Here is a 24,614-nt window from a genome sequence, read left to right as displayed (position 1 = left end):
GACGATCCTAAGGTTGCTCCACGTATTTTAGCCTGCCTTTTAGACATCTTGTATTGGTTGAATGAACATCACATCCAACTCAACCTGGCAAAGACAGAGCTTATCATTGTTCCAGCAATCCCAGTTATACAACATAACTTCACAATTCAGCTAGAGGCATCAATGATCACACCATCCATGACAGCCAGAAATCTTGAGATTGTGTTTGACCATCAGTTGAACTTCACAGACCACATTGCAAATCTGAATGATCAAGCTTTTTTTGCAGTGTACAACATTGGGAAGATCAAACCTTTCCTATGTGAGCATGCTATACAACTTCTTGTCCAAGCTTTTGTCATAACAAGACTGGACTACTGCAGTGCTTTTCTGGCAGGACTTCCTGCATGTACAGTCAAACCTCTGCAATTAATCCAGAATGTGATGGCACGTTTGATCTTCATGGGAGCACACGTCACTCATCTATTCATCAAACTGCACTGGCTGCTTATGGTTGCTTGCAACATCAAGTTCAATGCATTGATTCTTGCATACAGAACAGCCTCTGGTTCTGCAATACTATGTACCAAGTATGTGGTGCCCCATGGTGCCATCTCATAGAGGCACAAAATTACTTTCTCTGACTTTCAATTCAATCGTTCCTAACTCCCGAACTCCACCCGAGAAGCTGATTCTCTAGATACTTTCAAAAAACATCTAGAGGTGCATCTCTTTTGTGAGCACTTGACCAACTCATACTAATCTCTTCTTGCTTCTTTAAATAAAAAATAAATCAATCCATTCTTTCACAATTGTTTCTCACCTTCCTCCCTAATTGTACTTCTCTGAGGAATTTGAAGCTATATATTACAGCACTTCTCATATTATTGCCTCCTTAGGACGGATCGTCTTTTCAGTATTCCTCATTTGTAAGTTGCTTTAGATAAAAGCATCTGCTAAATTAATAAATGTAAATGTTAACAGTGCCTGCCTGCTTTAAAACTATTGATTTATAGGATCAATACATTTTACATTTATTGAAAAATATACAGATATATACACATATACAAGGAGTTTGAAGTGTAAGAACACTGACTCGATTGCATCATTCACAGTGCATCATGGGAGTTGGCAGACGCTACTGAGCTCCTTCTGAGTCACTGTTTGTTTGCCATAGCTCTCTGATTGGTGGATTTTACCCCTCAGGATCATTAATAGTGTAGTTCTTCACCAGGAATTCTGCTAATAAACATATTTTTTTTTAAGTTGAAATAGTGCGGAATAATGGCTTCAGCAGTAGTATATAACATCTATTAAGAACCTCGAAGCTAATGGTGACCTGTCTTTAAAGGTTTGTAAGTTAGCGTTAATAATCAATTCCCCTATGGAAAAAAAAGATATTAAAAAGCCGAAACATACTCTAAGCAAGTAGGTGAATGCAGTTGGGATCACTTGGCCACAGCATTGCCAACACTCAGTTCTGTTGAACAGGCATAATTTGCATTCTTGTGCTACCATGGCAGGAACAAACCTCAAGGGGGCCATAGAGTTAACCTAAAACATATTTGCCTTTAAAAGGGAAGTGTCATAATTCAGGTTAGTTGCTATAAATTTATTGACTTCAACTTACTTGTCAGCAATATTCTCTTCAAACTGTTTGCTCCATCATGACAGTAGTTGACTTTAAAGAGAAAACTGACCACAGAAGCAGACCATTCACACTAGAATGCAAACTGTACATTGCAGAGGTGGGGACAAGTCACACATGGTCAAGTCCAAGCAAGTCTCAAGTCTTAACCATCAAGTCTCGAGTCAAGACTCAAGTCGCAGTTCAGATAAATCAAACAAGTCAAGTCAAGTCAAGGGTTCAACCTAAGCAAGTCAAGTCAAGTCCTGATAAGTTTCAAGTAAAGTCAAGTCACACTACTAAAATAAATAGAGGTAAATTGTTTCGATACATATTTATTTTTGCACAGAAAAGATGAACTTGTATACATATATTATGTATCTTATTTATTATACATTTGCTACATATTAATCATATGCATATCTGTGCTACATTAATATCTGAAAATAAAATAAAATTGTGTTGTTTACACAAAACGTTCAGACATTAACATTACCTGTAAACATTAAAACAAATTTATTTTCGTATGCACAAACATTCTTTAAATTTTTAAAAATAATGTAATTTAAGGAAAATCCATTTGCAAAACCACATTTATGTGACCAAGTGTAAATGGAATCGTTTTGATAAATCAGAATCAGCTATCCGATCTGAGAAAACGCATGAAGTGGCCAGGTGTAACGTTAAACATAGGGTTTCCAACCACAACAGTTTTCTGTAGCCTTGTGCGAACTTATTCAATAGAAGTAGACTTCTAGAATGTTCTTTCAAGTGCAAAAAAATATATTTTTTTAATTTAGTAGTTTTTCTTATCATAGCCAACAAATGTCTTCGGAAACTCCTTTTCCTCGATTTACTGAAGCCTATATGTAAAACGCATTTGCAGCTGCACAGCTGTGTATATATCTATGCTGCATATATCTATGCCGTCTGGCTCGCTCATAGGCTGTGCTGCGGCAACTGCACATCCAATGGCGCGAGCGCGGGTCAGAGCCCGCCAAGGGGGCGCCAAGTCCCCGAATTTTGCATTAAAGCAGGTCTTCGTTCATTCATAGTCTGTCTGACATATATATTAGAATAGAAGCTATGTGTCTGTCATGGATTTGCACTGAATTGATACTCAAAAATACGGAACAAAGTGCGTTCCGTATCAGTTCAATACGGAACAAGACTTTTATGTGTCAAATACGGAACGATTCCGTATTATACGGAACGGTTGGCAACCCTAGTTAAACAGCCCCTTAGAAATGTTTAGGTGCGTGCTAGTGATCACATCGGCGCCTCCATGTTAGCCTGTCATGCAGTAACGTTATGCGCAATGCTTTATAGTTTCCACACGCAGTCCACAAACTTGAAAATGCGCACATTTAATACATACATTATAACCTACATGTAATATTGAGCTGCCCGCTCATTTTAAGATGCCAATCAACATTAAAAAACTCAGGCTACGCCACTGTTATAGTCAAATTCCCCAATAAGTTACATCTATTTACGAGACGTAACAGTATAATGATAATGCCATGGTCACATTTCTAATAAGAAAAAAACATAATATGCCATCAAGGCCAAATTATGACAAACAGAAAAGATTAATTCATTACATTAGTAATCGTTATAACGTAGATCTTAGTGAAACTGACTATAAAGAGATTACTTTCTTCCTTGTGGTTCTTCTTGATATGTCGAACGAAATTTGACGTTGTGGTTGTCGTGTCGGATATTCGTGCCTTGCATATTTTGCAACTGGCAAATCTTTTTTTATAGGCACGATCCAGTTCAAAGTCTGTATAGCCAAACGAGACAATTTGTGGAGCTCGACTACTGTCTGCCATGTTAAAGGCACAGATGCCGATAGTGATGCTGACGTCACAATATATATATTTTTTAATTAATTGTATTGCTGTTTGTTTATTATAAGTTCAAGTCAATGTCGAGTCTTCCACTTCAAGTCAAGTCAAGTCTCAAGTGACTTGTTCTCAAGTCAAAGTCAAGTCAAGTCATTTTCGTACTTTAATCAAGCAAGTCACAAGTCCTGAAAATTGTGACTCGAGTCAGACTCGAGTCAAGTCATGTGACTCGAGTCCCCCACCTCTGGTACATTGGGTTATGAATCGGGGTCTGAAACATTTCATAACACAATGACATGTGAAATTGAGGTTGTGTTGCAAGATGCATTTGCCTTCATACCTTACATAGAGTATGTTTTAGGCCTTAGTGGTGTGTTCATTTGACTTGGGCCAGTTAGCAACCAAATGTCCCAGCAACCATCCAGAACACCCTAAAAATCGCATAACGAAAAAAAAACAAAAAATAAATAAACATTTTCAAAAACACCTTACAAATCGAAAAGTGATGCCCTGGCAACCATCCACAGTACCCTAACATCATGGCAATGTGTTTTGCAGAGGCAAACGCCACTCACATTTTCTAAATAAAAAAATTAAAATCTACATTCCTTGGTGTGAAGTGTAAAGTGTTGTCATTGGGTGACATGAGGATCAGGGTTCTTAACAGTTTTGGGTAAGTTACTCTAAAAAAAATAATGAATTACTAACTATTAATTACATCTTCTACAGTGTAATTAGATTACTGTACTAATTACTCTTTCTGAAAAGTAATAGCATTACTTATTACTAATTTCCTTATTAACCTCGACCAGATGAAAAACACAAGGATAGACATGAAAATGTTCTTTTAATTCTTTCAAATAAATCATATAAAATCAAATATCTTATTCACTGGCCAAAGATGTTAAGTGGGCAGATTTAAATTAGAAAACATATATTTTAACATTGGATGTTAAATTTAGATTTAATATAATTTTTCTATATTATATACAGAATTAACTGTAATTAAATTACTGAAAAATTAAGAGTAATAATTTAATTACAGTAATTTATTTTATTTAACCTTTGTTTAACCAGGAAGTCCCTTGAGACTAAAGTCTCTTTTTCGAGGGAGACCTGGCCAAGACGGCACACCAGTTACAATTTAAATACAAAATACAACATGGTCAACAAACAAACAAGCATCACACATAGAAAGGAACAGGTCACATATGGCAGTTACATTTTTGAGTTATATGGCATTTTAACATGGTCTTAAAATCATTTAATGGGACTAGATCAGTTAAATGTAGCAAATTTTGCAAGTTATTCCAAGACCATGGCGCAAAGTAAGAGAAGGCTTTTTTCCCCAGCTCAGTAAAAACCCTTGGAACCTGGTAAGAAAGCCACCTCGTGGATCGGAGATGAAAACTGCTGGAATTTTTCATCAGGAGATTACATAGATATCCCGGCAATTTACCCAACATGGCCTTGTATAGGAAAATATGCAAATGAAGTTGTCTACGTAGACTTAATGACGACCAGCCTACCAGTTCATACAGCGTACAATGATGAGTACGGAAACCAGAGTTAGTTAAAAAATGTAGAGCACTATGATACACAGAATCTAAAGCGTGGAGAGTATTAGAGGCAGTATGCATGTAGACAACATCACCATAGTCCAAAACACTTAAAAAAGTAGCCTGCACGAGTTTTTTTCTAGCTAACAGATTAAAACAAGCCTTATTCCTAAAGTAAAACCCCAGCCTTAGTTTCAGCTTTTTTACAAGCTTTTCAACATGAACTTTAAAAGAAGGTTTGTTGTCCAGCCAAAAACCTAAATAGTTATATGATGAGACACTTTCGATTAAGTCCCCAGTTAGTGTATTAATATTTATATTATCTTGGGATTGGGAACGAGCCCTTGAAAACGTCATAGATTTGGTTTTCTTAGTATTTAGCACTAACTTGAGGCCATGTAATGAAGTTTGTAGCTGTTGGAAGGCTAACTGAAGGTAATTTATAGCTTGGTTCAGTGAAGGGACAACTGAATATATCACAGTATCATCTGCATAAAGGTGTAGTTTAGCAGTTTGCACATCCTTTCCAATATTATTTATGAATATAGAAAATAAAATAGGAGCTAAAATCGAGCCTTGAGGAACACCCTTAGAAATCTCTAAAAAGTCTGATTTAAGACCATCTATAGAAACACATTGTGTTCGTTCTGTAAGATAGTTTTTGAACCAATTGATAGCTGTGTTTCCCAATCCAATGTTACTTAGTCTATTTAGCAATAGCTCATGGTCAACAGAGTCAAAAGCTTTGGACAGATCCACAAATAAGGCAGCGCAGTGTTGTTTTTTATCCAAGGCATTTATAATGTCATTTAATAGCAACAAAGTTGCTGTAACAGTGCTGTGTCCAGCTCTAAAGCCTGAATGTACATCAGTTCAAATGTTGTGCTCTGCCAAGTATTCTTTTAATTGACAGTTTACTTGAGATTCCAAAATCTATATATTATATATATATAATAATTTACTTAGTAATGCATTACACCCAACACGATTAGAGAATGGAAAGGGTATTAGGTTCTTGAAACTGGGCAGAAGTCGCAGTGGGCACGCTGCCAGCCTGCCAGACACAGAGGTTGGCATCTCCTGCACAGGAATCTATCTGCCAACACAAATTAGAAAAACGTGTTAACTATGATAAAAAGCTATCATATCCTGGAGAACGATATAAGCCTGTCAAGATGTCACATGTTTCAATCCAGTCTCTATAACGCAGAACCGCTAGAAATCTGTATTAAATCTAGACAGAAATAATGAGGAATTGAATTTCCCCCCTTTCAGTGAGTAAACCTGTTGAATTATGGCATGTGACGGTTTTTGTCATGTCGACAGTGATGGATTATATATTTTTTTTAAATCCAAGGACCTCTGAAATGCCTTCACCAGCACTTCTTTCAAATGAACACCTTCACACACATGATAATGTATTTCGGTCATCTCACAGTTGGTGTAGAAGATAAAAGAAATTCCTTTAGAGGACATTCCATGCTTTAGGTTTCTGTGCTTCTGTAATGGTTCTTTTCTATGAAAACCAATGTCCAAATGAATTCTGTTTTCAGGTACTTTGAGATATATTCTCAATTTAGAGGAAAGAGCAAGAGAGGGCTTTGTTTGGCCTCACATAAACATTCTCTATGCAACCTCAGGTTCGTTGTATGTGCTTGAAGCTATTAGAGAACATAACACAGAAAATGTAAACATATTGACCTATTGAGTGCCAGGGAAGTTGGCTTGTTTTGAACTGGACTAATAGAAAGGATATCAAAGACAAAGAAGAAAATATAAAAGAAGTGAGAGAGCAAGAAAGTGTAAGAAGACTAAAGAGAGAGAGAGAGAGAGAGAGAGAGAGAGAGAGAGAGAGAGAGAGAGAGAGAGATGAGAGAGAGAAACCAATGAGAAAAAACGCCTGAGAATTATGGAGTCCCAGAGGTTGTGGAGCCAGAGGCAACGTCCACTTCACAGAGATGTCAGGGTTAGAGGTCATCATCTGGATATTTTTATCCACCAAAAAAGAGCCCTTAAGGGCTGTTTTAGGATTGAGATGCTGTCATGAAAATAATGTCACAATGCAACAAACCTTAATGGTCCCTCATCATTTTAAGCAAAATATAACTTCTTCCTTTGATTTTGGGGTGAAATATGACCCAGGTTTTATGAGATTCACCCAATGTGCAGACTGATCTCACTGTGAATTGGGTGATAGCAGGTTGAAAATTATTTTTCAATTGGAAATTCATGTGGCACAGCTGAAAGTGTTGAACGTATGGGCATGTGTGAGCTTCAGTATTTTGTTTTGTTTTTTAGTTTTACAGCGAGTTGTTTTTTGTTGTAAATGATGTATTCAAAAAAGTCACTTCAGAAATAGTATCATGGCTTGTGCTGTTTCTGACAAGTTATTAATCAACAAGTAACTGGCTCACTTTACACACAAAAATTATCTTTTGCCACCACCTGCTGGCTAACTTATGTAATGTCAAAAACAAAAGACAAACAGTAGCTTTCAACACATATGCACTGCTCTTACACTTTAGTTTAGGATGGCACAAACACAAGCGGATTGATACACACACAGTGAAGCGTCAGAGTGCTGATGGTGTCAGACCATCAGAACGTCTGTCGTCCAGTCAGATTTGAGGACCAGAATTAACTGTATATATATATATATATATATATATATATATATATATATATATATATATATATATAACTTTTAAATATTTAAAGATAACTATGTATAATTATATCATCATTATATATTGAATTATTGTTTTATGAGGGGCTTTCTTAGCAAATATTTTTATATGTGATTAAATGCAATTAATCGCGATTAATTAATCGGGACACCATGTAATTAATTCTATAAAAAAATTTCATCAATTGATAGCCCTAATATATATATATATATATAAATATGAAAACAGACTTTTCAGACTGTTTTTCCCTATGCAATATGTGTTCTATACAATTGAGTGCTGGAATGAAGGATGTAACAGAGCCATCTAGGGACTAGAATATGATGAAAACTTCGGGATGGGCTCTTTTGACTTGGGTGAGTAAGTAACAATCTACCATCTAACCAATGCCCTAGCAACCATCCTGAAGATGGTAGCTACATAGCAACATGCTAAAGAACACCTTAGTAACCTCAAAGGGACCACCCACAAAACCCTAGCATGGTGGCCATGAGTATGGCATGGAAAAACGCCACTCATATTTTCTTCAGAAAATGTAAAATTTACTTTGTTTCTCTCTCTCTCTCTCTCTCTCTCTCTCTCTCTCTCTTTCTCTCCAACCTCTGCTGTTGATGTGTCTCTAATGGTGCACATATGGTGTTCAGGAGGGTTCTCAGGATCACGCTCTCTCTTACGCGGGGAGCTGACCTGCACATACCTGAGCCTGATCACCCCCTCCTGCAGCCACGCCTAGAGTGTCGGGTCTCTGCCCAGCCAGACCCTATTAAAATATATGAGCAGAGAGCCATCCGTCCAGCCTGAGCCTTTAAAAACAAACATCCTGAGAGTTTAATGTGCTAATTAACTTGGATTTCAGTTCCTCAGCAGCAGGTCACTGCGGCCAGCATGGGGGTTGATAGCGTTAGCTACCCGCTAGACTGAGTGTGTTTAATTTTAAAAGGATCTCAAATGTGTATGGGAGCCACACAGTTTGGTATGTAGATATAGTTGGCAAAGACACATGGTTATGATTTTTTTTTCAACATCAAGACTTTCGGTTGCAATGTATACATATACAGTTATAATGTATACGGTTGTAAAATGAAAAGTGTATGAATCGATTTTTCGATTTTACTAGTTCATTTCATTGTCCTGTGGTGTAAAATAGGAAATGCAAATATTCCAGGTTGTCTCTTCTTTAATATGAAGAGAATTTCATGAAAACTGCATTTAAAATAATTATAATACAATTTGAAAAATGCTGTACAAAGTTTTGCATGTCACACTAGAGGACATTTCAAGATAAAAAGTTTATATGCTACATTGTTTAACAGTTAGACTACAACATGCTCGCATCCACACAGATAAGTAAAGCCTTAACTTATTTTGTTTATTAATATTAAAAATGTCTCTGTGACAGGGTTGAGGGTGGGGCCGGGTCGTGATTCTTCACACCCGGCCCCTATTCAGGCTAATCAAGCCTCAGAGAGGGATAAAGGCCGATTGGAAGCTGCAGTGCAAGAGAGAGAGAGAGATTTACGGGCAGCTGTCTGACATCTTTGTGTGTTTGTCTTTTTGTTTCAGTTTTATATTAAACTATTATTTATATTGTCAAGCCGGTTCTCACTTCCTCATTTCCATTAATCCCTTTACACTGGTGCCGAAACCCGGGAAGGAGTAGGGATGCGCCGTGGTAGAGTCCTCGCCACTACCATCCACCCCAACCGAGCAGCCACGGCCATCCACCGCAGGACGGAGGAGCCTAGCCGACTGGAAGCGGAGGAGCGGCCGACCGCGAGGGGAGGAGGGGTTCCTTACCAACAGCCAGGAGCGGTTACCGCTGCCAGGTGCGGGGGAGACCCCTACCGTCCACCAAAAACATGGCAGGACATTCCGTCCGCCAGGGGCCGAAGGTCTTGATTTTAAATGCATCCAAAAAATTTTAGATCTTTTTTGTATGTTAATAATCAATGGGAATCGTCCTAATTCTGCCTTACATGCATTATTGAGTGTTTTCCTTTGTAATTTCAAAATTAATTTGCAGAATTCTGTGTGTAGGGCTTCTGTTGGATGTTTGTCCCATCTATGTGTAGTTCTGATCACTGAGTGGACCCCATACCTCACTTCCATACAGCGCTATGGGCTGTACGACACTATCAAAGATCTTACACCAGATTGGAATTGGTAATTCAATATTATAGAACTTTTTCTTAACGCCGTATAGAGCTCTTCAAGCTTTTACTTTAAGTGCATTCACTGCCTTACTGAAGCTCCCTGATGCAGTGATAATCAGCCCAATGTAAGTATACTGCATTGTGTGCTCTAGGACGGTGCTGCCTAGAGAGTACTGGTGTCTGTGTTCCTGACATCAAGGCTTTTTCTGAAAGATCATAATGTTTGTCTTCTTCAGGTTTACTGCCAGGGCGCAGCTCTGGCAGTATTCCTCCAGTAGGTCCAGATGTTGCTGTAGTCCCTGTGGGGTGGGTGACACCAGCACCAGGTCATCTGCATAGAGCAAAAACTTGATGTCTTTGTCTTGCAGAGTGAGTTCAGGGGCTGTAGACTGTTCCAACTGCACCGCTAATTCATTAATGTAAATGTTGAAGAGTGTTGGACTCAGACTACAGCCCTGTCGTACTCCTTTCTTCTGGGTATAGAACTCTGTTTGTTTGTTGCCAAATCGAATTGCACATTTGTTGTCCGAATACATCGATTTTATGATGTCATAAACTTTACCCCTACACCACTTTGTAACAATTTGTAATATAGTTCGTCATGCCAAAACGAATCAAATGCTTTTTTGAAATCAATAAAGCATGCAAATATTTCCCCTTGTTTGGTCTGGTTTATGTGTTTATTGATTAGGGTGTTTAGGGTGTAAATGTGATCCGTAGTTCTATGATTTGGAAGGAAGCCAATCTGACTCTTGCTCAGGACATTGTGTTCGTTAAGGAAGTTTACAATTCTATTATTTAAAATACTACTAAATAACTTCCCCAGATTACTGCTCACACAAATGCCTCTGAAATTATTAGGGTCCAATTTGTCCCCACTCTTGTGAATTGAGGTAATGAGTCCTTGGCTCCAGATGTCAGGGAAACAGCCCCAACTAAGTACAAGATTGAATAATTTAAGCACAGCTGTCTGCAGGTCAGGTGTGCTGTGTTTCAGCATTTCACACAGGATGTTGTCAGCGCCACAAGATTTTTGGCATTTTTTGGCTTTTAAGTTTATGAACCAAATCATCGAGTGTAATTGAAAAGTTTTTTCCAGATTTCTCCATTTTGGATTGGCAAATCGTGTTGTTTTTTTTTTTGTGCTCAAATTATTCCACAAATCCCAGAACTGATTTTGATTTATTGATTGTTCAATTTCATGTAAGCTTTTGGTGAGATGGTGATGCTTTTTTACTCGAATTGTTTGTTTGTATTGTTGTAATTTGGAACAGTAGTCAATTCTTATGTCTGTATTGTTTGGTTCATTATATTTCAGATTTGATAATATTCTGAGATGTTTTCTTAATGTTTTGCAGTCTGTGTCAAACCACTTTTCTGTTTTGTTAGTTTTTTTAGGATATTGTTTTCCTTTCTTTTTCAACTCACTTTTACAGGCTGCTTTTTGAAACATATTATTGATTTCATTTGTAGCTAAATGTACACCATCCTTGTTCATTCCAAATAGTTTGTTAATAAATGTAGTGATTAGATTTGATTGAGGGCCTGGATATATTTGTCTGTATCTCTGCTGGATTTGATTCATTTGACAGTTCTCCATTCTTCTTTGTTTTGGTGTGTGGTGTCTTTTAATATATATGTTAGTTTGGTTATGATCTGAAAGTGGAGTTTGCTTTGTCTCTCTCTCTCCTCTCTCTTTTCCACTGCCGCTCCTTGTTTGCCTTTCCCTCTCTTTTTAAAATGTTTTTTTTAATTTGGCATGATCGCCGTTAAGGCGTGTAGGTGCCACAATTGTTTTTGTTTCCCTCCCCTTGTCCCCTCCCTCATCCAGGTAGATGGGGATGACCTGCCGGCAGACGGTGCTGAAGGCACACCCCTCCCCAAGCAAAATGCCGTGGGCACCCCGTCCTGAGAGAATGAGGGAGGAATGTGACAGGGTTGAGGGTGGGGCTGGTTTATGATTCCGCACACCTGGCCCCTAATCAGGCTAATCAAGCCTCAGAGAGGGATAAATGCCGACTGGAAGCTGCAGTGCAAGAGAGAAAGAGAGATTTACGGACAGCTGTCTGACGTCTTTGTGTGTTTGTCTTTTTGTTTAGTTCTTCATTAAAACTATTATTTATATTATCAATCCGTTTCTCACCTCCTCCTTTCCATTTATCCCTTTACACTCTCTTTCTTTAATTATTAGTAGAGGGTTAAACTCTATTTCTTCCTAACTTAAAAAGGGATGCCACAGGATTCAATTATTGGTAACAAAACAGATAGATCGGTAACACTTTATAATAAAGTTGTATTTGTTAACATTACATAACATGACCTAACAATGAGCAATAATTTTACAGCATTTATTAATCTTGTTTAATTTTAGTTTCAACATATATGCCTAAAAATACAGTTTTAACAATAAATGTTGTATATGTTAACAGTAGTTAATGCAATATGTTAAAGCTGAATTATGTATCTTTTTCTGTGTTACGTAGAGACAACTATTAGTAAGCATTCATAGATTAATTTTCTTGTAAACACTGTGCAACCTGCTTATACCCACCCCAACAATGTTACTCAACAAATGGTGTGAGTTGGGGGTGAGACTATCTCTTTGATTGACCAACAGCAGATGGGGGGGCGTATGCAGAAAGAAAAAAAATATATATTGCAATTCCGTTTGGTGCAGAAATTATATACAGTCCTTTTTTGTTAGCTCATGATACCTAATCCATGTATTAATGTTAAGAAATAGCACCTTGTTGTAAAGTTTTACTGATAAATATTTAGTATAGTATTTTTCATGTATTAATTAATTAATAAATAAATAAAATGTGTGTGTGGGGGCAATGTGTAAATTCATGACCATTTTTTTAAGATATTAGATTATGCCAATATACATTTCAAATCCACATTGTTAATTTTGATATATTTTTGTATTTCACAGTTGACAATGAAGACTGATATTGCTGTAAAGTTACAACAGAATTGCATTAGATAATGTTATATCTATGGACATTCTGTGTTCTTTGCTTTCCAGACAAATTATAACAAATATAAAAGAAAAAAATTCTGTGATTACAGTAAAATACTGTAACATTTCACATCAACTGCCCACTTATAATCTCAATGGTGACATTATGTGGTAATTCATTAAGTAAATTGTGTGTGTGTGTAATGGTGAAAAAAGCTGTTAGATTAATCTGTGACTACTCCCTAATGACAAAGACCCTCCCACTCTGCTCTGGAATGATGGGCTGTTGCATCACTAAAGAGCATGCACTGCCCATGACCTTTGACCCCTAAGCTTTGGCTTTGAAAAACAAAGATCTAAACAATGTTCTTTAGAATAAATGAACTGCTAAAATGCAGACCTTGAAAGAAATTCTAAAAAGGCGCTTCATTCAGCCTTTTCCAATAAATTGGTCTGAGAATTGAAAAAAACAATTCTTTTTGGCCACCTAAGGCCATGAGTAATAATGATTTTACCATGGATAAGGGCAGAGGTTGGTAGTAAAGCATTACATTTACTTCCTTACATTTGCATGAGTACATTTTAGGATTACATTGGAGAACTTTGGTAAACATCCGCATTAAGTGTAAATGCCTTTTGCTTTGCCTGTCACGTGACTACTGGAGCACATCTCTGGGCATGCACACTGCACAGCAAGTTTGCGATTCACAGATGCGGCGCGTTTTTCTCATGGACAACAGAGAACAAGCTCTGAACTTAAATAAGCCCGACACGCTTCTAAATAAAGTGATAGTTTACCCTTACTTTACAGAACTAAATATCTAAATTCTTTCTACACTGAAAATACTGTAACTACACTAAGAATCCATTAAGGGCTTCAAAAATAGCTGTGAATTAGCGAATGTAGCCATTAATAAAAGCATGATCTTGCTTCTTTTTATTCAGCATTATATATGATTGGTCCTGTGGAATCATGCGATTAAATGTGTATTATGTAATGGAATATTGTCCAAATCTGACAAGCGTCCTTAAAGTGAAACCATAATTAATGTTTTGTCATAATTTCCTGCCCTCATGTTGTTCCAAACCTGTGTGACTTTGTGTATTTTGTGGAACCTAAAACATGTTAGACAGAATGTTAGGGTGTGCTTACACTTGTAGATCGGTTCTCTTGGTCCTCTTGGTCCGGATAAAAAAGAAAATTATACATTTAGTCCTGCTCACCAAGGTTCAGATTGCAGCATTCACACTTGTTCAAATGAACCGCACTAACAGAGCAATCGCACCAGAGTTTGATTTAATCAAACCAAACCTGCCAAGTATGAACACACCCTTAGAGATTGACAGTCTCAGTCACCATTCCCTTTTAAATATGGAGGAAAAAACATGCAGTGAAAGTAAATAGTGACAATAAGGCTAACATTCTGTCTGACACCTCATTTATTGTGTTGCATTGAAGATAGTAAAACAGGTTTGGAACAACATGAGGGTGAATTATTATAGAATTACCATTAATAATAATAATAATTATTATTAAATTGTTATTAGTGTTACCAGGGCCGTAGCAAAGTATTCTGGGGCCCCTGACTGTATATTGCTTTGGGCCCCTTTCCCATTAAAAATACAGTTTAGAAGTTAAAGTTTTGGTCTCTGGTCAATGGCTAGCCATGCCCTAGTAACCATTTAGAGCACCCTAGCAACCAGCCCTATTGACTTCCATTAAAAATGGCTGCGAGGGATATCTTCAGATTAGAATGTCCTACAGACATGAGATTTGGCTTGTTTTACTTGGTTGAGAAATCAGTCTTCAAGAATCCACTTGGAAACTACTTAGCCATGCTATAGTAACAATTTAGAGCACCCTAGCAAACAAACCCTATTCTTTTCTATTCAGAATGGCTCAGAGCGATATCTTCAGATCAGAATATCATACAGACTTTAGTGTTGGCTTTTTTGATTCAGATAGCAAGCAGCCATGTTAGTATCACCCTGCTAACTGCCTAGCAAAAAAATTAGCTCACCCTAGCAACCAAATAGCAAAACACATATCTCTGCACCAGAACATCGTAGAGACTTTCGGGTTGAGTCATTTGACTCAGGCTAGCAAGGAGCCTTTTGAGTATCACCCTAGTAACTGCCTATCAACTAAATGAGCACACCCTAGAAACCAAGTAGCAAAACACATATCTCAGCACCAGAACATTGTAGAGACTTTAGTGTAGGGTCATTTGACTCAGGCTAACAAGGAACCTTTTGAGGATCACCCTGATAACAGCCTAGCAACCATATGGAACACCCTAGTAACCATAGAACAACATCCAGATATCTTCACCATAACATCCTAGAGAGGAACGGGTTGGTTCGTTTCACTTGGGTCAGTATACTGAGACCCTTGGTGATGAGTTTTGCCATGCAAGCACCACTCACACGTTCTTCAGGAAATGTACCTATCTAGTTATTATTATTTATTATTATACATATTAAATGTGTATTATGTAATGGAATATTGGAGATTAACCATCCATTATGTTGCATATAAATGTTACTAGTTACTCTCTAATTGAAAATTATTTTATTTGGATAATTTTTACTCTTAATATAATTAATTAGTAACATAATACTTTTACATCTACTGGAGTCATTTTTTGTCAAGTAATTGTACTTTTACTTGAGTACAGTTTTTTGGCTACTCTACCTCTGTTTAAGGGATGTTCATAAGCACAACACATATAAGGCTTATTGCTTTTATAGAATGCTGGCAATAGCAAAATGATAAAAGAAACCGATGTCCAATAAAAGGTTCAATTAAACAGAGTTCCCCAAACTTGAACTTTGCAGCCAGGTAACCAGCATAACATGAAACCTCTATGCATAGTGTTTTGTTCCTGCTCTATGTATGAATGGAAGGGAATCAAAGTTCAGTGTGACCGCCATTTGTACCACAACAAGCATCCATGTCCGGAAACTCCGGTATTGAATTCTCCACCTATTTTAGTAGATCCCCCACCTAATACTTTATGCCCCTAAAATAAATGTATACTATGACCTGTATAAGTCTTTAGAAAAATCAAGTATAGCATTTATAATGTTGCAGGGATGTAGTTGATTTTGCTAATTGTATGTGTAGCCTATGCAACGTTGAGTTCAGACTGATTTCTTCTTTCTGTCTGGAAGTTTAATATGAATTCAATTTATGTGACTTCACAGGTATATCCACACGTATAAGGTTTCTGCATTCAGCCTTTGTGTTAAACAGAATAAATGTGTTTCAATGGGTTGTTGCACACAGAAGACTTGTGCCGTGGAGGGTTTCAGTGATCACTGATTTCCCCTAGAGAGCGGAGGAGCTCTGAGAGCATAGCAGCTTTGATTATGGAGCATGAGGGCCCTCACAGCGCTCCAGATGGACAGACGGCACGTTAGGGGGCTGATTTACGTGGCTGATTTACGTGGCTGTTGTTCCCTGGTACTCTGTTCTAATCAGACCCACTATTATTAAAAACAACAGCACAAAGTCTTGGTGTCGAGAGGGAGCCACTCAAGATAAACGCTTCACCGCTGCTCTAGAGGCTGAAGGAGTCTGATTCCCGCCAGATTATTTGATACATTTTAATGAAGGTGTCAAACATTTTTGAAATCTTGGGGCAATTTGTCAGTGATTGTGAAGTATATATTGAAGTTTAAATATTGATGAAAAGACTTTGAAAGCAGGGCACGTGAACATTAAAATTCATGGAGGAAAGGTAAACTCAATAAATCAACAGTCAAATCAGAGAGAGGGCTTTGGAGAGATGCACCACGGAACATGTTTATGCAATTGAATACGAGCAGCATTTTGTTGGCAGTTAATGAGAATCATTCCTCAAAACCAAGATAGGGATAGAAAAGCTACACAGTGGAAACACACACAACAACAAAAGTGTTTGTTCCTTTTGTCTTAAAGGGATAGTTCAGCCAAAAATGAAAATTCTCTCATCATAAAGTGTGAATGAGAGGCATAAAATTAGCAAAATCAGTGTGTTTTTAATAAAAAAGTGTGGTTGTGGCCAGAGTCATATGGGTTTGGAACAATATGAGGGTGAGTAAATAGTAAATGGTAAAATTATCATATTTAGGTGAACTATCCTTTTAGCTCAGCAGTTTGAGTACACCGCTAGTCAAAATTCTCTCATCATTTACGCACCCTCATGCCATCCCAGATGTGTATGACTTTTTAGCTGAGATATTCTTCTTAACATCTTCTTTTGTGTTCAGCAGTGTTCATGCACTTGTAATGACGGTGAGCCCTTAATGTTTGCGATGAAAACCTGAGTTTGCATGTGTGACACTTTTGGCCTAATCCATCTTTTCTTCCTAAAGTATTGTCCCAGCAGTTTGTGAACAACTCAATAGATTTAGATGCCTTTACGGACATGGAGGTTGAGCACAGTTCACTATTGTGCCCTGTGAGTGTGCTTAGATATTATATTTCTGTTACTGCGTCACTCCGCAAAATGGATCACCTGTTTGTTTGTTTTGGAGCGCGGGGCTTGGGGACTCGCTTGCATTTCTTTGTTGGAATTATTTCTCGTTCCCTACTATGCAATATCCAATGTCCATAGGCTGAGCCACCCTCAGGAGGCATGAAATAGAACCATGGTTGCATTTGTAACTCACGTTCTGTTAAATGAAATGCCACATTAAATATGCCTTTAAATGTTCTGTGGGCATGACAACAGTACACATTTTGTTTTCTGTAAGCTGTGCACAAAAAGGTCTTGAGGTTTTTGATACAACATTCTGCTTTAAAAAGTAAGATATAGAGACAATTTTGGGACCCCAGAAATGACCCAAACTGAATTAATTATGACACCACTAGATGCACAAAGCCTTCACAGACCTGACCTCTGATCTCAAATCCAGGAGTTAGTGTGTGTGTGTGCTTGTGTGTCTGTGTGTGATTTATATGTAGCTTTAAAAAAAAAATATTTCTTCACAATACATGGATACTTTTAAATGCCTGTCAATGGAGAAACAGGCTTTTTGCTAGCTTATCTACCAGCAGGGTCTAACTGCTTATGCTAAACTGCCAAACCTGGACCCCCATAGTGTAAACACAGCATAGTCTATGTGCAACTTTAGATGTGGCTTCATTGCCAGTTTAAAGACAGTTCTGTAGACTAAATGGATTCAAATCACTTTTTGTATCATATGACATGAATTGTTCATAATTTAAATTGTTCATGAATTGTTTAATCTCTCTGCTTAAGGCTAGTTTTGTTCTAAGGATGGAAAGGCCCATTGGGAGTATGTGTGTGTTGATGAGGGGGTCTGTGTGCTGGGAGGGACTTCTGACTCCTTTTGTTTCCTTTAGCCTGTCGTCTGATGTGCAGTCAGCACTTGAGGAACATCTCTTTTCATCTGAAGACTGCCAGCTGTGAGGGCAGTCAATAAACCAATACTACGCCATTACCACCCCCCACAAACCACCTCTCACCCTAGGCACACACTTACAACCCCTTCGCCCCCCCAACTCTCTTTGTCTCTGCATCTGCGTTCTGACTGTAGGTAAAATTAGAACAGTGTGGAAACAAGTCATAAAAGGCGACTGCTCCACCTTTTCCCTGGCTCCAGGCTTGGTCCGGCTTGTGAGCCGATTACAAATGAACAGTGCTAAAAGTAGGTTTAAATACGGCGATCCATCTCACATGACCACTAATCTTAATACCAGGTGTAAACCGGGCAAGAGATTGCCGACGTCCTCACCACTGGATATCTGGTTTTCTTGGAATACCTCCATATTTTTCTTTCACTTTCTCTCCAAGATCTCGCCCTCCTGGGTTGCAACATAATCGCCTCAGGGCTACAAGGTTTGTTCAGCAGTGAGATATGCTTAATCTCTCTGGGCCCAGCGTGTCCTGTCTCCATCAGCAGCAGAATCATAGTCTAGCTGAGAGCTTTGCTCCTGGATACAGTGAATCCCCAACCATTATGATAACAATATCATCTTGTCCCTTTTGCATTTAAGAAGAGTGTTTCTGAAATTCAGTTACTCTCAGTGACAATAATTTTTCTTTACCCCTTTCATTTGTCATTTCTCTTTGTTCAAACCTCAAATTCAATGATTTTTAGAGGTGTTTGCTAAGGCAAGCATCACTACTACTATTGACTTACATTGAAGGAGTGACCGGAGCAATATTTATGGACTGTGTCCTAATTTCTTTCTCCCACAGAACATAAAGATTTTTTTTCGGCTCTGTTGATCCAAAAATCACATGCAGGAAACATAAACATCAATATTTAATTTATATTTGCAGAAGCGATATGATAAGTGTGGGTGAGAAACAGATCAATATTTAAGTCATTTTTTACCTTAAATCTAAACTTACACTTTCACTTTCAAAATGTGAAAGAATATGAAAGTGGAGATTTATGGTAAAAAAGGACATAGATATTGATCTGTTTCTCACCCACATTTATTATATCACTTCTGAAGATATAGATTAAACCACTGGAGTCTAATGGATTACTTGTATGTTTTCTATATTTTCGGAACTTCAGATTTCTGGCCACCATTCACTTGCAATGTAAAGACTAACAGAGCTGAAATATTCTTCTAAAAATGATTGTTTGTGTCTTGCAGAAGAAAGACAGTTTGGAGAAGAATACACAATTAATTAAAACAGAAATAGTCATTTGCAACATTATAGATGTCTTAACTGTAATTTAATGTGTCCTTGGTGAACAGAAGCATGAATTATTTTCATCACTTTAAACACTACTAAGTAGTGTTTAAAGTGTTAAAGCCCTGCAGTCCAAAGGCACTGAAGTGTTTAATTAGGTAGAATTTTTGGTTATTTGGGAGAAGGATCCTGTTCTATGGGACTTGTTTTGGTAAACTGTGCTACCTTAGAAAACAGAAAAATTAACATCAAAAAGGCAATCAAAAAATCGTCTGGACTACCTGCTGCTCTCTTTCTCACATCTCTCTGTCTCTCGTTTCAGGATGTTTTTATTTGCTTCCCTCTCAGCTTGCCGTGATCAATAGGATGCACCTCAGTGGCCCTGCGTTTGCTCTCACATCATCAGCCAGCAGAGAGAGAGTTTCCTGCACACACAAAAAAACAAAAAAAACTACAAAGAGTCAGTGGAGCCAGACAGAGGAAATAGGGAGTGCTAGTGAGCCTCCTCATATTAGTGACCGTTTAAGCAAAATGAGACAGTAAAAATGCCACAGCTTTAATGGGCAGCTACAGGATGTGTGGTCATAAAAGATACCCACCCTCCCTCATAAGCTCTCTCTCTCCCACTCCATCTCTCTTTTTCTGTGTGTGTTTTGCTGTTTCTTGCTGGTCTCTCTCAGCAGTGGATAAATTAAGCCATCAGTAAAATGGTGGGAATTAAAAAAAATCTGTGTGAAACCATAAAATCCTTTTCTTACAGAATATGTTTGTCTTGTTTTCCAGTTAAAATACTTGAGAAGCAAAATATCATAATTTTGTTATAGATATTTTGTCTTGTTTTTGGACAACTCTTATCAAATTTAGTAACGTTTATTCTTATAACTAGAAAAACAGTTTTCCAAAGTTCCCCGTTTGTTGCTCACTCGACGTTGTGTCAAATGAAGCGATACTAGAGTACTTTCTTGAAGGCATTGTTTACCTCTGAACTTGAGAAAAGGCCAATGAGAATTTGGCAGACAGAATTTGCATGTTCCTCCCTCGGACATACAGGTATAAAAGGAGGGAATCGTGCATTTGTTCAGTCAGATTTTTTCATCGGAGACGAGCGGTTGTGCGATCAGTGAGCTGAGTTCACTTCTGTTCCACTCACCTCTGCAGAGGGTTTGCTGTTGGATCTACGGCACGTATCAGCGGCTTTCTCCTTCTCTACACAAGTCTATTTCTCTAAAAGAGCAATTCACAGCTGGTGTTGAACGTCCTTTTCAGGACGCGTCTTTTTAAAGATGTTTTCCGCCCCTGTGTAGTTCCTGGATGCGGTTGAATTCCTCTAAACTTCTGACGGTCATAAGAGCTGCCTTGTGTGCCTGGGCTGCGATCACAAGCAGGCAGCGTTTTATGAATGGTTCATGTTCTCAGTGCGAGAACATAGCCATGGCAACGTTGCGGTCGCGTTTTTATTCCCTCAAAATGAGTGAAAGACACTTCATGCCTCGCCTCCTTCCTACGGGATTGCGGCTGGCTATGAAGGCGATTTGGGGCATACAGCGGGTTCGGTTTTGCCGGGTAAGTCCCCACGAACCACCCGCTCAACAGCACACTCGTTTTGCTTCCGTCCAGGCTCGAGGTGAGAGCAGATCGCCTAACGGCCAGTCTGTTTACTCCCTCAGACCCCGCGAGCAGCTGCATCGGAGAGTGTCACAAAGGTGTCTAATGCTGATGACTCGACTGGGCTGCCACCTCCGGGTCTGCTCGTCCAGTGTGAGCCTGATGCGCAGATGTCCGCTATGCTTGCCCGAAGGTGCATGACGAGTTGAGGAAGCCATAGAGGGCACCTTTTACTGCCCAAAACCGGCTTCCTCGCTCCTCCGCTCTCACTACCCTCGATGGTGGAGCAGCTCCAAGCTGTCTCCGCCCTGCATGCTATGGCCCCCCTGCAATCCCCCAGGCCAAGGCACTTGAAGATCTGCACTTGGGTAGTCCTGTTCCTGATGTGCTGCAGGAACGGCGATCACTGACCAATAGGGCCCCCCCGGCCACGAAGGTCACAGCGCCGGCACTCGGACGGGCCATGGCCACCCTTGTGGTCCAAGAGCATCATCTATGGCTGAACCTGGTCGAGATGTGGGAGGTAGACAAAGTGCGCTTTCTCAAAACCTAGGTCTCCCAGCTCGATCTATTCGGCGGCACCGTTGACGACTTCACCCAGCAGTTCTCCGCGGTGAAGAACAGACACAGGCCTTGCTCCGCCTGCTCGCCGAGGGCATCCCCCTGTGGCTTCCATACGTCAGGCAGCTCCGCTTCAACCTGGGCCCAGCTCTCAGCCCCAGTGTTGAGCACTCTGCATGAAGCACATGTCCCCGTCTCCCTAATGTCCTCGAAGACTTGGTAGGCTCCCAAGTGTTCCTGAGACAGATGACCCAGGGAACGAGACGTTTGCTCTGGAGCTGGTAAGCTGACCATTCCATCCCCCGGTGGAGGGCTGGGAAGAGAAAGGTATTTTCTGTGGGTCTCTCCCTGGGTCACTCAGTCAGTGCTTTCCTCCCTGCAAGAGAGGTTGGAGGGGAGGCTGTCCCCCTCCACCTTGAAGGTGTATGTAGCCACTATCGCGGCCCACCACAACGAAGTGGACGACAAGTCCTTGGGTAAGCGCGACTTGATTATCAGGTTTCTTAGAGGTGCCGGAAGTTGAATCATCCCCGGGCCAAGACTGTTCCCCTCCTGGGTTCTTTCAGTGATCCTCTTGGGCCTTCAGAGACCCCCTTTGAGCCGCTTGACTCAGTTGAGCTCGAGGCCCTCTCCTTGAAGACGGCCCTCCTGATCGCGCTCGCCTCCATCAAGAGGGTTGGGGACCTGCAAGCGTTCTCTGTCAGCGACACCTGCCTGGAGTTCCAGAGTTTGAATTTTTCAATAAAAATGCCTTAAAAAGTCAGTAACAAATGACTTATTTCAGAGCCCCACTTCTTTCTGCCCTCTACTGCCCTCACAGTGGATGGTAAAGACTTTGAAGGGAATAGGGCACATGGAAGATCACTTCTGAATGTAACACCCATTTGAAGAGTACACATTATTGCATGTTCTGAAGCGCCCCAGGGGAATCCCAATGTCTGATGTAGAGGGAAACATCTGAGAACATCTGTCTCATTACACGGTGCATGCTGATTTTGTGTGTTCAGCAGCTTTCTTGCTTAAGTGTCTTTCTGGTGTATGTGTAAATTAGCTATTATAATGTCATTTTCTCAGAAGCGATTACTCCAACCCCCGCATAACGCAATTAGCGAGAGCTCTATGTTGTTGAACAAATGGTGTTCGAACAATAGATGAGCAACATAATTAATAATGTTTCAGGAAACAGTCATGACTCGCTAGTTAATTTCTCCAATGATGCATTGTAATATGGTGGTTAAGCAGTGAGTTACATTGTTGTACGTGAAACGCACACCAGGAAAGTTCCATGAATTATAACCACTGTATCCACCAGCTTGCTCCAGGTGGATTGTCCCTTTAAGTACAGGAAGTTGCTTTGGATTAAATTAATAATTTTTAAGCTAATTTCCAATAATTTATAGATTGTGTGGTACGAGATGGTTGAGATAATCAAACACCAATCGCACTTGAAATATTTTCTTTACCATTTATACTTTGCATTGACAATGCATTGGCCTTTTCGGTGATTGGATTGCTATCGGATAGCACTTGACCACATAACAGGTGTAAATGCACCCAAAACACATTGTGTTTAGATCACTGAAACCACATTGGGAGGTGGTCAGGTGTAGCATCTGGACCAATCAGACACACATTTATTCATTATTTAATGAACAAGCCAACATATGTCTCAAGACTGTAGCAAGCAGAGGCCCACACAGGCTCCATCTATGTTGGATCCCCCACTGATCGTTGTCAGCAAAGGAATGCAGAAAGCGTGATTCACGCCTGTCCCCCATTGGAAATGAACACAAAGGCCAGAACAACAGACCTTTCATCATTAAATTATAGACAAACTGTCCATAATTTCACATGTATATCCCCAGGACACTGTGTATAGGATCATTACGGTTTTGTAAAGTGTTTTTTGTATTGTATACTGTTTTATGCATGACTTATGACAGAACTACCAGATAATGTACAATTAGTTCTGCCATGTTTCCTATCAAATGAATCCTTGTGTGACACATTGCAAAGTGGTGTATATATATATATATATATATATATATATATATATATATATATATATAATTCTGATAGCATGCATGTTTGCTTGCTATATTAATCAGAGCATAAACGGGCACACATTAACAACTTATCCCCCAATCATGCAAATGAGTCAGCTTCCAAACAAAGGAACATTTCCCGCTTGGGAATTGCTCCTTTCTCATTGGTCAAGCCAGACTCGAGAGGAGGGATCTCCATCAGGAGATAAAAGGACACATCCAGCCTCTTACTCTTTCCCCTGGCTTTTCCCCTGACCCTCTGCTGCACGGTCATGCTGACCATGAGGTTGCAGGCTGGCAGGCCTCAACACCTCAAGCCATGTGCAACTACTTGGACCACAGAGTGAATGAACACCAGAGTGCATCCTAATTTATTTATACAACACGGAAGAAATTGATTGCAACTTGAAAACCATCGATTTGAGGAACCATCCAGATGCTCTTCCGCGACTTTATCCAGGCTCTCAACAGCCAAGGCAATTGCAAGTATCGTACTAGTAACTAACTGAACTTAGTTTAGTATAAGACATGAAAATCTCTTTGTAACAAAGGTGCTTTTAAACTAAGAAATGGATTGTTTTCTCAAATGGTCAAAATGACTCTTTTCATAACTGCATTTCCCCTATTCTGTTCCAGTTTAATTTTATTTTCACTTTTCCCTTTCCCATGTATGAGTGATTTTGTGTGTATGTTTTTGTTTAGATTAGTTATGTGTTCATGTTTTAGTTAAATACATTTTTTGTGTACATTCTTGCGATCTTGTGCTTCTGGTCTGCTTGTAAATCAATGTAAATTTAACAATTCAATCTCAGCTCCATGCTAAGAAAGAGTTATTTTTGTGTGGCCATGAAAAATATCCTTTCTGAGAATTGATAGACAATCAATACTGAGTGTTTGCTGGATGAACAGATAAATTGATTGTAA

Source organism: Xyrauchen texanus, chromosome 26, assembly GCF_025860055.1.
Source record: "Xyrauchen texanus isolate HMW12.3.18 chromosome 26, RBS_HiC_50CHRs, whole genome shotgun sequence".
Lineage (NCBI taxonomy): Eukaryota > Metazoa > Chordata > Actinopteri > Cypriniformes > Catostomidae > Xyrauchen > Xyrauchen texanus.
This window is presented reverse-complemented; position numbering follows the sequence as displayed.